Genomic DNA, 13,430 nt, shown 5'->3' on the forward strand with positions numbered 1-13,430 from the left:
AGCTGCAGAAAATTAAATGCTGCTGCAGCATGTATTTTAAATAGCAATCTTCAGTGCAGCCCTTCAGAACAGCAGGGATCTCTCAGCTGACCACTAGGCAAGAAGCCAATGGAGGGGAGCTATATTGGATGGAGTGTTATTCTGAAATGGCTTTGACAGGATTTTCGGTCAGGTGTCGCTTCAAGGGGTGCATCCAGACAAGCGTGCATGTGCAGTACCACAAACCTGTTTGTGGTGCTGCAAATTGCATGTGGTGGACATGTGCAATTTGCAGCGTGGTGCCAACATTTGATACCAGGATGCCCTAGTATAAAAATGAACTGCTGCAAAAATCAGTGCAGCACACATGGCAGCAGCATGCACCACCAGAAATGGAGTCTGTCTGTCTAGGCTCCATGCAGCTGGATTGGTGCCATTTCTGCCCTGGATAAGGCCCCCAAGACTCCAGGTAAGGCTGCTGGGGCCAGCACAGCTGCTGGCTCCAACTTCCCCTACCCCACCCAGGACAATTGGCATGCACTGGAGTGCACGTGCAGGGGATGCCATAGGGCACAAAGCAGCAGCACAAACATGTGCCATGGCAAACTCATGCCCCTGCATGTGGGGACGTACCCAAGAGACATTTTTGTGGAGCAGCACCTTTCCTTTCATAATAAGTTTCGGTGATTAGATGGGTGATCCCAGAGGCTATTCAAGTTAAAAGCTTTCAACAAACTCTATTAAGTGGCAGGATAGTAGGGGGAGCTACTACGCAGAGCCACTTGCCTCACTGTGCCAGGCCCAAAACCACGTGTCAGGAGTCTCCCCTGGGGAGCCTACAGCCAGCTGTCCCACTTCCTGGAGGACACCCACAAGCCTGGGGTAATGTTGCCACCACACAGGCACTGGTCTTTGGTAGGGCTCTGTGCATCCCGGGGCACACAGACCCTGCAAACCTTGGGGATGCTTAGCCCACAGTAATATTTCTAGGTGCTTTTTTCGGCCCGAAGCATCCAAAGACAGCATCAGGTAAATGAGGGAAAATAAAAAAAAGAAACTTCGCTGGCCAAGCTTGGAGTGAAAGGCTTCCTCTCTCTCGACCCACAGTAGCATAACGAGGCATGCTGTGACCCAATACCTCTATTTATGGGGGGAGAGGTTAGAATGAGAAAGTCAGAATATACTTTCAGCAAACATAAGCGTGTGAGTCTTGTATAGTCTTGGACCCATGATCCTTTTAAGACACAACTGGCCTACACATGATTCCTAACTCCTGGCTCATTCCTAGGTTTTTTCTTACAGTGAATCTCCAAGCAGCAGCCTGGAGTCTTTGCTTGAAAGTTTAAAAATGCTTGCCAGAGGAAGAGAGCACCCTCCCATGCCCCCTAAGAGTTTATCTGTCCAGGTCACCTGATTGACCAGCCTATACAAGAAGAAAACCAGGAGATAGAGGGGTCACCTGGTTTGGCCCAAGGGAGGGGAAGAGAGAAGGGGATTTTCTCACAATCCAGGGGCTATTTAAGTTAAAAGCTTTTAAACAAATGCTATTAAACAAAACACTAAAGGAGGACTGTTCTTTCAAAAATCACACTTGACTGTCTCTCTTTTAAGCTTGCTAATGCTCTGTTGTGATCAAACTCATGCTAATTCTTTACCATGTTCCCAATGTATCTCCATCCCTTATCCTTTAGCTGCTTGAGCATTTGGTTTGCAAACCCTTCAGGGCGAATTTTGCCTTTTGTTTAAGCTCAAATGGCTCCAAGCACAACGTCCAATTCAGTATGGTGGGAGACATTCTCCTAATACATGCATTTACTGTTACAGTAGCCACCAACAATATCCATTGCACTAAAAATGACAACTCTTATCAAGCTTAATGCTAACTCATTCTTCCTTTTATTCTATTCATGGTTAAAAAAAAAAAAGGCCACTTTATTCTTTTGTGAATTGGGTTTTGAAGTAGGGTTTCAGCTTCTTTCTTTAGGTTGAACTCAATCCTGCCATTACAGATGGATCCCCATCTGACATTAGCTAGTTGGACTCTGTGCATCAAAGCTAAAAAGCCAAAGTCCACTCAGATGTAGGGGGTGATGGAGACCCTTCAAATGTAGGGGGTGATGGAGACCCATGTTGCTATAAGACTCCTTTGCTTTTTCGCGTCAGGCCAGAATATAGAACAGCTGCATTTGGAATATTCCCTGTGTGTAATGTTTGCTCAAGTTCAGCTTTGTGGGTCCAGTCCCACCTGAGTACCTTCAGAGAAGTCCACAGGGAATATGGATTCCCTTAGTACAGCCTCTCCAAGTTCTTCTCTCTCTCATGACTTGCACACGTGCAGGAATTGGACCATTTCCCCTCCTCCTGTAAGAGCCCATTTGGTGTTAGGAAAGTTCTGTCGCATGTTATTTTGTTCCTGTTTAGTTTTTTTTTCTTCTTCTAAAGCTTGGTAGTCCCAAATTAAAACATACCCCAGAGTTTCAATGGCAGACATCAATATTTTATGTTGAAAGCATTACACGCAGATTGTTCCTAAAAAGCAGTGCTCCCAGTATCATAGTAGAGGCCTTCTGCAAAAAAAAAAAATGTTCCTCCCAGGCCAATGATAAATCTTGCATAGCAGGAGTATTTGCAGCGCACCTTCTTGTAGTGAAGGATCAAGGACTTCATTCATTTTTTCATTTAAATAACTACTTTTTCAGCCATGTTACTAGGTGAGGAAGTAAAGAACATTTGGCCAATAAACCTGTACATCAGTCAGTAGAATGACTGATTTCTTGTTTCTGAAAAGCATCTTGAATACACTTGGCATTATGGAATAGCGTCCGAGTTGTGCAACAGGGAAATGTTTTCTTGAAAAAATTCCTTGCTGCTTAGTATAATCTCAGCAGGGGGGGTTTGCTCTTTAAAAAAAGAGTTTGAGAGCTCAAGGATAAGTCATTTTTGGCAGGATAGCCTCTCTTAGAAGCAGGGACCTTATTTCAATCTTTCTTCCTATTTGGTAGTGGATCTTTATCAGGAATATCCTAGCAGTGATACCTCAGTATCAGCAAGTTCATTCCCATTCCTTTTATATTCTCTCTAGAAGTACTAAATGCACAACCCTAGGTCATAAGTCAATGCTTTATTATGTTGTAATCTAGCTTCTCTTCTTGATATTATTTGGGGAAAATTCCACTCGCTTTCTCACACTGCCTCTGACAATGGCTAAATGGCATGCCTTCTCATATCTTGTTTAAGCCTTTGGGGATGTGAGATATTAGGTGCTCGAAATAGCTTGGTGTCTCTCTTAAAATGAATGCACACTGATGTGAAATCTCTTTCTGTCATGTCTGTGCCAGACTGAGCTTATTTAAAACTCATGCAACCATGGGTTGCTGGATTTTGTAATAATGGGGCGTATGCATTATCCTGCTCTGTTCCCAAAGGGAGCTATACTATTAGCTTCCATAGATCACCCATCAATGTGATACAATTAGGTCTCCCTTCTTCCCTTCATAGTGCATGCCAGACCTTATGGCACAGTTCTGCAGGTAGTGAATGATGAAATAAGTAGCTTGTGCTAACTATGGCCTCTGGTTTAATCTTTCAGCAGCTTGTAATTTTTTTTCTACCAAGACTTGCCATTGGACTTAATTGGATTGATGCAAATTGCAAAAAAATTACTGCTGCTTTTATAATCCTATTTCCACATGAGCCTCATGCATAAACCTAGCCCCAAATTAGCATTCTCTTTTTCCAGCAGAGGAATTTTTAGAATTGCACTCATATTTAAGAGAGAGTTAACAATGGATTTAGGTAATTGCAGCCAATCTACCCTGGCCTCCAGCTTCAAAGATCCTATAATGTGCTGTATCTGTAAGTGATGTTACAGCTTTCCCCACAGTAATACATTTCAGCGAGTATAGTCTGTATGAAAAGGGAGCTCTCTCTGGGCACTAGGGAAATGGTCAGATGTTTTGTTTTGACACTATTTTGACTCATTTTGAGCTTGAAACAGTGAAATCGAAATGAAATGAAAGGCTTCGAAACAGCCTCAAAATGAAACGAGGGTATTCGAAATGGTTTGAAAGTTTCAAAGTGTTTCGAGTTTCAAAGCTGGGCTTGCAGGGAAACAGAAAGTAAGGAGAGGGAGGGGGAAGAACTGCTCTGATATTGACAGTGTAGCTGGCCAGTGACTGTGATCCTTCCCTGAGGTTCCTTCCAATCCCTGTGCTTTGGGGGAGGGATGGAAAAACAGCTGCGCCTTAACACACACACACAGTCACACACTTCACAAGTTTTGCTTGTCTGCAGCTTGAGGTGTAGTTTTCCAGAAACCCCAGCACCTAGCTCCTTGAAACTTGGCAGACTATGTGGCCTCAATGGGGGCTACCATCCCTGCAGTTTTCAACCCCCTGTGCCTTCACACTTACTAATGACATGAGTTTTGCTTTCAAGACTTTGAGGTGCAGTTTCCCAGAAACCCCTGCACCTATCTCCTTGAAACTTGGCAGGCTGTATGCCCGCAGAAGGAGCTACCATCCCTGCTGTGTTCATCCAAATCTGTGAATAAATGACCAAGTTATAGGCAGTTTCTTGCTTCCCCATTATAGCCATTGGGCAAAGCACTGAAACAGGGAAACAGTTTTAACGAAATGAAATGGAACAGTGCTTTTGAAATGAACTGAAACACGAAAAAAAACACTGTCCCATTGAAACGGAAGTCAAACCGAAACAGTGCCATTTCACACAGCCCTAATGACTGGCTTATATGATATTTTAAATTCTAATAGTTCTAACCCAGTCTCAACCAATCACACTGAAACACTTCTCTTCCTGCTCTTAGAAGATAGGTGTTGCTTCAGCACTTATACTTAAACACTAGCAAATAACCCCCAAGCCCTACCGTTTCCTTTTTTATAGTTACATTTCCTCTTTATAATGAGGCAAATGATCTCAGCTGGGCTAGCCATGGCAGGAGTAACTCCCTGCCTTCCAACTCCCATTTAGTGTTGACATTTTCCATTGTGTTTCCCTCAAATGTCTGGGTTGAGCTGAAAAAAATCTTTATAAAGCTTTATGCTAAGTAATATAATATATTATATTTCTTTTTATAAGGTATCTTTTAAGCCTTGTTCTCTGCAGTTCTTAGTTTATCAGAGTAGTGAGAACTTTGGTTCCCTTTAAGATCAAATGGGATGATCTTCTCAAAGCATTCATTTTCTCTTTCATCCAGCACACTAGGCCAGTGATTTGGGCCACCCTGATCATCTCTAGCATTCTACAGATGTTGAGGATCTGAGCTGCACACCATCTAGGTATGTATCTTGATCTCCTTGGCTGTTATGAGAATGTCATTTTCCCCTTCTCAGATTAATCTCTTTGAAGTATAACTCTAGAAATATAAATCAGCTCTACAGCTGACAAAGTGTCAATATTAAAGGTAGGGGAAATAGTTTAAAGATAACAAGAAAAGTGCTCAGAAATTAAGTATTTAAGGTTATTATGAGGAGGAACACAAATTTGGGGGGAAGGAAGAGTTAGTTGAAGAAAGTCTCTCATCTTAAATCCCTTTTCCTTGAACAAAAATTGTTAAGATTGGCCAGTTGGTCATTCTGAGCCACCAGTCCAAGTATGTTAGTGTCAGTGAGTGATGGTGAATGTATCTGAGGTCCGATGCTTCGGTTCCTTTTCCTTGTAGCAAGTGTCCCAAATAGGCACTTTTTAGAAATGGATGGGCATTGGGCATGCTTGTATGAGTGGGCTTGCTTGGCAAGTAGACAAAGCATAGACTTGCCTAGTTCTTGTCTCATAGACTAAAACTTCTTCATCGCAAATATTGAGCACGTTGGATAAGAAGTTAGCAGAGTCAGATGACAAAAGACATCTTCTTTTCCATATCCTAGTGCTGAAATATTTTTCTGTTGTTGGGTTCGTTGATTGTTAATTTGACAAAGATGGCACTGGATATTCAAATAACAGACATGGCATCATTTTGCAGAATGGATCCAAGGAGTCCACAATATAAGAGTTGGCACTGAGTTCTCTGTCCCTCCATGTTATTTTACCTAACGAGATGACTAGGATCAATTGGTTTAGCTACAAGGAAGTCAAGTTTCAGACGACTCTTTTTTTTTCTACTCATGACAGTGATGCATCCTGGACATGGCACATGGGCTAATGCTACACTTTTCTGTTCTTCTCAAGACCTTTATCTGTATCTATCTCCCTCTTTGCCTTCATGAGGATTTTATGACTTTGACATGAAGGATGGCCTTGGCTATATGGCCTTGTTGGCTGTCCTTTCTTATGGCCAAAAAGGCTGAAAGAGGGGAACAGGACTTATGGGGCCCTGTAGCTTGGAGGTTAGGCATGATGTTAACATGTTTATCCTATCAGAAACATAATTAGCAAGAAACTCGTATACACTTAGCAGAATGAAAACACAAATAGTAGTGGGGGGGGGACATTTGTGAGGGTGCTTAAGAACCAATAGGTTCCATGCAACTACAGATTAGGTAACTAAATTATCTCATTTTAAATCTCTACTTGCTCAGAAATGCTAGTGAATACTCTGGTTCCTTATCCCCTCAAATCCAGGCAGGACAAAGGGTAGCTGACCATTTTGGCAAAATGTCAAAGACAGGCAAACCATTCTTCTTTGTGTTTGTACCTAAGTGGGGGCTGAACTGTCCACAGTTAGTGTAGAACTGTTCCTTTGAGCTGCATTTGTGGCCAAATTCTTCTGTTACTAAGGGTTTCACAGGCACCACTGCAAATCCCATTTCCTTTCCTGATTCCCCACTCACTCCAGTCCCTCAAAATGTATCTGAGCAGATGTGCAAGAAAATGGAGTTTATTCCCCTTCCCATTCTCTATCCATGTAGCACAATGAGGGAGTAAGCAGGCACAGCCCTGTATATCTGGGTGGAAGGTCCAGGCAGCCCAGATAGAGAGACAGGTGTATCGTCTAATGTACACTATAACCCATACTTGCATTGATAGTTCTGCCTGTTTATATATTGATAGAAGTGATCTGCCCAAACTGGATCAGCATACATTAACTTAATGTCAAGGAAAAAACCACGTGACTGGAAAACCTGAGACCAAAGTAACTCTGATGTTCAGAAACTGAAGGTGAGAATCATTTTCTTTCAACGGAAAGATCTTCCCAAACCCTGTTGATGAATTATGAAAGTATGTGCCTGGAGGACATTGTCTTTTTTTTTTTTCATAAGCACAAATCAGACTTTGTTAAATGACTTTTTCTTGATCATTCATTCATGGTGAAAGTATGTATAAAAATGTTTTCTGAGATATCAAAACCTCAAGGCGTGTGTTGCCAGTTTGGAGAGTATAATGAAATGCAGCAAAATAGGATTTTTAACTGAAAAGCCTACAAATTGTTTCTTGCAATACAAAGCTGATATGTGTAAATACACATCATAACACATGAAAATGAATCCCATATTGAATATTTCATTGCAGAAGCCATAAACTGCACTAAAAATTGATGCATGGCAAATATATTTTTATTTAAGCATTTACTTTTTTGGCATAAACAAATGGAAAAATATATGGAATTATGCAAATAAATTCACAGGGCCATTAAAATGAAATGAACAATATCAAGTCGCTGGCCCTGTATGGAGATTTTATGTTTTAATATTGTGGACATTATTAAAACACATATAATATGGCCAGCAGAAGCATACAGTAAATAGATTTAATTCTTCAGAAGCCTGAATTTTCATTACATTTCCCTATTGAGAATGTGAACTTTTTATGCATCAGGATAAATCTATTTTATAATCTTTGAGATGTACTGTGTGCTTTTTCTATTTCTTATATGTTTTATTTTTTTTTAATTAAATGGGATCTTCTTTATATAGTTCTGTTCTTTATCATCTCCATAGAGGGGGCAAAGAAACTACACAAGCTGCAGTAGGTAGAGCTTGCAGCCCCTGAGGAAGGGTTTTGATTACCTTCTCATGTGGACTACTCACTAACTGGTCTATGTAGCACGGTGCGTGGCTCAGGAGCTGTAGCCTGGCTTCAGGCGGTTAGAAGGGGGTTGCCTGCCTGCCTGCCTAGAGGGACTGGGCCAGCTGATGGGGATGATTTAATGGCATAGAGGAAGTTAAAAGCTCTGAGGGAAGGGAACTAAGGGGCAGAAGGAAGGTGGGGGGTGTTGAGGAGGAAGGAGCACAGAGCTGGGGTTACTCTCTCAGGGTCTGGGAAAGGACTGCAGGGCTCGGTTTAATCATTTGTTGCTTATGTACTTACTTGTTTTATGTTTTATGTTACTTCCTAGGGGGGCAAGTTTGCCCCAGGGAAAATAAAAACTGTTGTGAAAAATGACAACCTGGTATAGCCTAAAACTGCAATTCCTTTCCCACTTTTCAATAAGAGTGCTGCTATAGTTATCAGACGAGCATGGATAGCCTGTTAGCCTGTCCCAGAAGCAGAGACCCAGAAGTCCACGCTCCACAGTAGCCTGGCAGGTGGACTACCAAGTAGTGGTTCTGTCATGGGTCTGGGACTCATTTACCAACAGAACATTGATTTTTTTTTCTTGTAAAAAAAGAAGGGTTTTTGTGGAAAATATAAATTTTGCAGGAACTAATGTTTTCATTGGAAAATCATTCCCAGAGGAAATTCCCAACAAAGTCTGCCAGATTTGATGAATTCATGTTTTTTGATGAAAACTTGGTAGAAAGATAACTGACCATAATAGCACCAAATAGTTATGAATGCAACTATCTGACAGATTTTAGAGAAGGGGCTTCCAGAAATTCCTTCTGTTTTCTCAGCAAACTATGCAAACAAATACATCATTGACATTGAGGCTGCTTGTAAACCCCTCTTAGGTTTTTGGGTGCTTCTATAACTACTGGGGCTAAGTCTCAAGTTATTTGAACTACTGCCATCTATGTTGCCCTTGGTGTATCTAATAAAGTTTATATTCCATATGTTTTAAAGGGGGTTCTTATATCTATATCCTTTTTATCCAAGTCTGATGAATGTCAACTGTCTGCTGACCAAAGCCTGCTCAGAGGCATAAAGTGAAAGCAAAGAGATATTATAGCCTAAGATAGTCATTGAGATGGATACTGGCATGGGCCAAGCAAAGTAAAAGGAACTAAGGATTCTTAAGAACAATATTTAAGGAAAGGATGAAGATGAGAAATCCAGATATAAAAATATGCTTCATTAATGGATGGCATTTTAGAATGTAAGTAGTTCACATTTCACATGTAGGCTTAGTTTATTCTTAGTAATTGAATTCATGTTAAAATATTCACATATAAGTGGCTACAGTATTTCTCGTGTATTTTACTAATCAGGAGATTGAATGTGATTAGCAAACTATTTGGGGGTGACTTTTTCTTTTATTTATTGCTCCAAGAAGACAGCAATTTGCTCAATAGTGAAAGATGGTAGTTTATTACGTAAATTAACCAAAGCCCAAAAACGCTGAACAGTTTGTGCTTGCTATGTAAAGTGCCACATTGAAAATAAACTACCCATAAATCATTTCTATTACTGTATTCATTTTCAGCATTAAAACTACTTGTGAAAAATTAAATGTAGATTAGGAAATGTTTGCCATGGGAGTTACCTGAAGGTAAATGCTTGTAGATTGACACTTTTGACAACCCCATGACTCTGAACCATACCGATTGTACTGAAGTAGTTACTGTTTAGTTTCCAACCATCTTGGATGGAATGAGAACTGCTTGCCTTTAGGCCATAGGACCTATATTGCTGACAGCTAAATAGCTCTTCTTTTTTAGCTCAGTTAGTCAGTCTACATTTTTAGGATGGAAAAGTTGAAGTGTTGAAGAAATGCATGAAAGGCAACTGTTTTTTTCAGGATGTCTTTTATTGGAAGAACTGCAAAGTTGGTCCAATAGCTATTGGACCAAAAATTAAAAAAGAACCCAACCCCCTGCAAAACAAAAACCTCCCCCCTCATTTCCCTGAAAACCTGGCCTCTCATGGAATAGAAGAATGTGTCTTTAGAAGAGCTAGGTGGCTGTGGTGTGTGGTATAGTGTAATAGTCAAAATTTAGTATGATATTCTACTAGTACATAGAAGACCAAAGTAGCTGATGTAAAGAAGTGTGTCTCCACTTTCAGTTCTAATGAAATGTATCCATTCTGGTAGGTATCTATTTAAAGTCAAGAATCAATTCTCAAAGAGCGTGAGCTGTTATTTAAACATTTCCCTCCAAGTTTTTTGTGCATACAACTAAGATTTGAACATGCAAATTAGATTTGTGCTCATCACTCCAAATAGGTAGTCCTCAAATTTCTCTGGACCAAAGACAGTAACACATCCCAGGCTGTACTCTTATACAGTATGCTTAAGAACCAGAATCTGGAGGGCTGTAGTCATGATTTTAGGACTTACTTTTCAAAATGGCGGCTTTTTGGAAAGTCCATTTCCTCAGGCAGGCATTACTTTTTTTCCAAACTTCATTAGCTGTTGTCAGCTGATGGTGATCTCATTGGATTCCTGAAACTACTGCTTTGTGGCAACAATATTGAACCACTTTTTTCTCCCCCTTGTCACATGAGTAAATTTAATTGGGACTACAGGACTTGGGTAAGGGGAACAAGATTTGACCCTCTCTAATGATTGTTTGGACAGTGCAGAGATGGGATGGAAGTCTGCACTTCATACTTTTCTAAAGGAACAGAGGAGATAGATGTTTGTCTCATGATAGTGAACTCATTTTTATTACTCCCCAAGATGGAATCCAGTTTGCTGCTGGTGCAGCTACTAATTTCATTAAATGAGGCATGAATTAGTCTCCTGGCTAGAATGCAGCACATGGGTTCTGGTATGCAAAATGTGTGGCAGGTAAATGGGTGAAACTATGTAGGGGTTTTTCTTTGTATATTTTGTTCAAAAGCATTCCAACATTTGGCTGCTTTCTCCAGGCAATATAAACCTATTTCTGAGCACAAGAGGGCCTAATCCATGCAAAGAACAGTTTCAGAATCCAAGCCTTTTTGTGCATGTTCTCTGTGTGAACAAGACCGTGCTGTCAAATTGCATTTGAGGAGCATGAAATCAACTGAAACAGCAAGCACTTTTCAGTGTGAAATTTTCCCCAGGTTTCCCTACCTTCTCTGCAGCCTTCTCCTGTATTTTGTGCCCTGCCCTGTTAATACATGTTCAGCTGGGAGATGTGTTTCTTCAGAACGGGAACCCAGTGCACGGGTTCTCGATGCCAGCTCAAATGGGTTCTGCCAGAACTCTGCTGTGCACGTCGGGCTGGGCTTAAAAACTTCAGCATCCCTGCTTTCCAGTGCACACAGACAATAGCCCGGGGACTCCTGTAATACTGTTTGCTGCAGTACTCAGCTTATGGAAGGGTGTACTAAATCATTTGCTGAAACATAATTCCAATAATGCTGCAGGGAGCAAACATTTCTGGCAATAGCATGGCACTTCTCTTTCTATCAGATTTCCTTTTCCTCTTATATTACGCATTCAATAAACTCTTTTAGTGCAAGTATTTCAGGATGGCATCAGAAACAGTCCCATAGCAATTGGTTGGAAAGTGACCAGTATCTGTCCAAACCAGGGCAGCCCAGTCAGGCAGGTGCTTTCACCGTATTTTGATATTTTAAAGCAGGGGCAGGCAGTTATTTTAGGTGGAGGGCCACTTACTGAGTTTTGGCAAGCCACTGAGGGCCACATGACAGGCAGCCAGGGGCAGATAAATATTAATTTCTAAATTTTTGGGGGCCCCACAGACCAGATAGAATAGCCTGGCGGGCCACATCTGTACCGTGGGTCACATTTTGCCCACCCCTGTTTTAGTCTCAGGGCCTGACATCAACTTAGGTCAATGTTATGATGCTGACAGTCATTGTAGCATAAATCCTTTGATTCAGGAAATCGGGACTCATGGTACAGATGATATCTTTTATTAGACCAACAAGATTTTTGCAAAAAAAAAGTTTTAATTGCAAGCTTCCTGGATACTTGATTCAGGAAAACACTTCAATATGTGCTTAAGTCTCTTATTCAGGACACTGTTCATGTATATGCTTAATTAAGTGCTGTGCTAAAAAGACTATTTTCTGGAATCAGGGTCTCAATGATCAGCTCACTGGTCTGAGATGGAGGCACTTGTTCAAATCATAGATCGCTCTGCCGATCTGGATCCATGGAAGTCTGTTTGTTACTAGTGAAAACATCCTCTCCTTTCCAGGTCCAGGAGAGGGCAGCAGAAAACAAGCCTACGGGGCTGTTAGGTTTCATTTATTTATGTAAGGTAATCTTCTCCTTGCATACATTGTTTTATTTTTTTTTCCAGAGAAACTCATGTTGTTTCAAGAATTTACAGAACTGGTGCTACAGGGTTTGGCTTGCAAAGTACACGATTGCTTTTGAAGCATCACTGCTTTTCTTCCCCGAAGCGGGACCCATTCCTGTCCTTTGCCCAGAACACAGTATTCTGGCTGCCAAGCTTCTTCCTGTAATCCCTGGGCATGCATGCCTGGAGTCTCCAAATGTCTTGGGCAGATATGGTTTCTCAGTCCATGGTTTCTCTGTCCATGTGTGAACTGTGCCTAGCACCTTGAGGCCCTGATCATCTAAGCATAACTTTTGGTCACTATCATAACCAACAACACCTCTCTGGATGGTCTTACACCAAGTGGGGAGACTCTGGGGAGCTCTTTTACAAAATCCTGCACCTCTGCAGATCTGGGAAGTCCACTCCAGATGCTTATCCAGATACTACCTCCACCTGCTCCTTCAGGACCTAAAAATGGATAAAAATATCAAAAGCATCTGAAGGACCTGGGAGGGTTAAACTTTCATTGCTTTGGTGATGAAGACCTCCAAGTCCTTCTGATATTCAATGAGGATTGCATGTCTTGGCCCTCTCTACAAGGCTGAATTTCGTGCTAAGTTGGTTGTACTATTTGCAACACAGTTCAAAATACTTTCCCATTTTACACACCCCACCCTGCGGTATCTTAATTTTTTTCTTGCTCTGTTTGCCGAAGAATCATATCTCCCCTTAGCCAGGTAAATTACTGCTAACTGTGAGTAACATTGTCACAAGATGGCTCTAAAAAGCTGGCACTAAAAAAATTATACCCACACATTGCAGGCAGAGCAAAACATCTTGAGAATGAAAATGACACTTCTGCCTTCACCTGAGAAATTCTCAAGTGTTGCCAACCTATTTAGACAGAATAAGGAGGAAGAACACACAAAACACAATTATTTGTCTTGGGATTGCAATCAAAAAAGGAGCCATTGTGAATGAACAATCAACCTGCAAAGCTTGGAGAAAGTGAACTGAACAAAGTCTAATGATGTCAAAATATTTCTCTGGGGTCCGTCTTTGTTCTTTGGTACACTTGATTAACCCACTCTAGACACAATTTTACAACTGACTGCTCCTGCACATTAGATGAATTATTTTAGGCTAGGGATA

This window comes from Crocodylus siamensis, chromosome 13 (assembly GCF_052110815.1).
Source record: "Crocodylus siamensis isolate JL-2025a chromosome 13, ASM5211081v1, whole genome shotgun sequence".
Classification (NCBI taxonomy): domain Eukaryota; kingdom Metazoa; phylum Chordata; order Crocodylia; family Crocodylidae; genus Crocodylus; species Crocodylus siamensis.